The following is a 762-nucleotide window of genomic DNA, read 5'->3' on the forward strand; positions in this document are numbered from 1 at the left end:
GGTTAACAACCTCAATCTCTTCTCCGTCTATTATGGTGCCGCCAATTGGCCCAGTGGTGAGAATCTTTCTTCTTGATGATGAGTTTCAATGCATACTGAAAACTATAGTACCTGGCCTTTCACAGCAAGTGTTTGAGATCTTCTTCATTTTCAGCAGGCAAAGTTATGTCATCTGCATATAATAGGTTGTAATTATTCTTCTTCCAATCTTGTAAAACATCACTAACTTTCTTAAAAAAAAAACAACAACACAACAAATAGCATCATCAATAAAACCTAGGCCAGAAGCGAACTGTGGAACAGACCACTAAATTATGTGCAAGTTCTAAATGAGGCCAAAGAAAATGAACACAAGTCCATGAGAAGCAAAATATGATCCTAAAGCTCTTCCACTTGAATTTCAAAATTACCTTAAGAAAAGGCTTGAGGCATTGAATACCAGTTATAGAAGACCAGAAGAGTTGTGGGAGGATATCATCCATGAAGCAAGAAAAAGATCACTACAGAGACAGAAGAGTAAGAAAAAAAATGGAATAAATGTCAGAAGAGACTAAAATTTGTTCTAGAGAATCAAGAAACCAAAACAAAGGGAAAATATGCTAAAACAAAAAAGTCTGAACAGAAGATTTCAAAGGGCAGCTCAAAAATACAAAGTGAAATATTATAATGGAATATACAGAGAGCTGAAATTAAAGAATGGAAAGGAAAGAACTCTCTCTGCATTTCTCAATTTCCTGCTTTCAGGAAAGCAGGAAACCAGGA

The sequence above is a fragment of the Elephantulus edwardii genome, unplaced genomic scaffold (genome assembly GCF_000299155.1).
Source record: "Elephantulus edwardii isolate Elephantulus edwardi_28Jun2011 unplaced genomic scaffold, EleEdw1.0 scaffold00133, whole genome shotgun sequence".
NCBI lineage: Eukaryota > Metazoa > Chordata > Mammalia > Macroscelidea > Macroscelididae > Elephantulus > Elephantulus edwardii.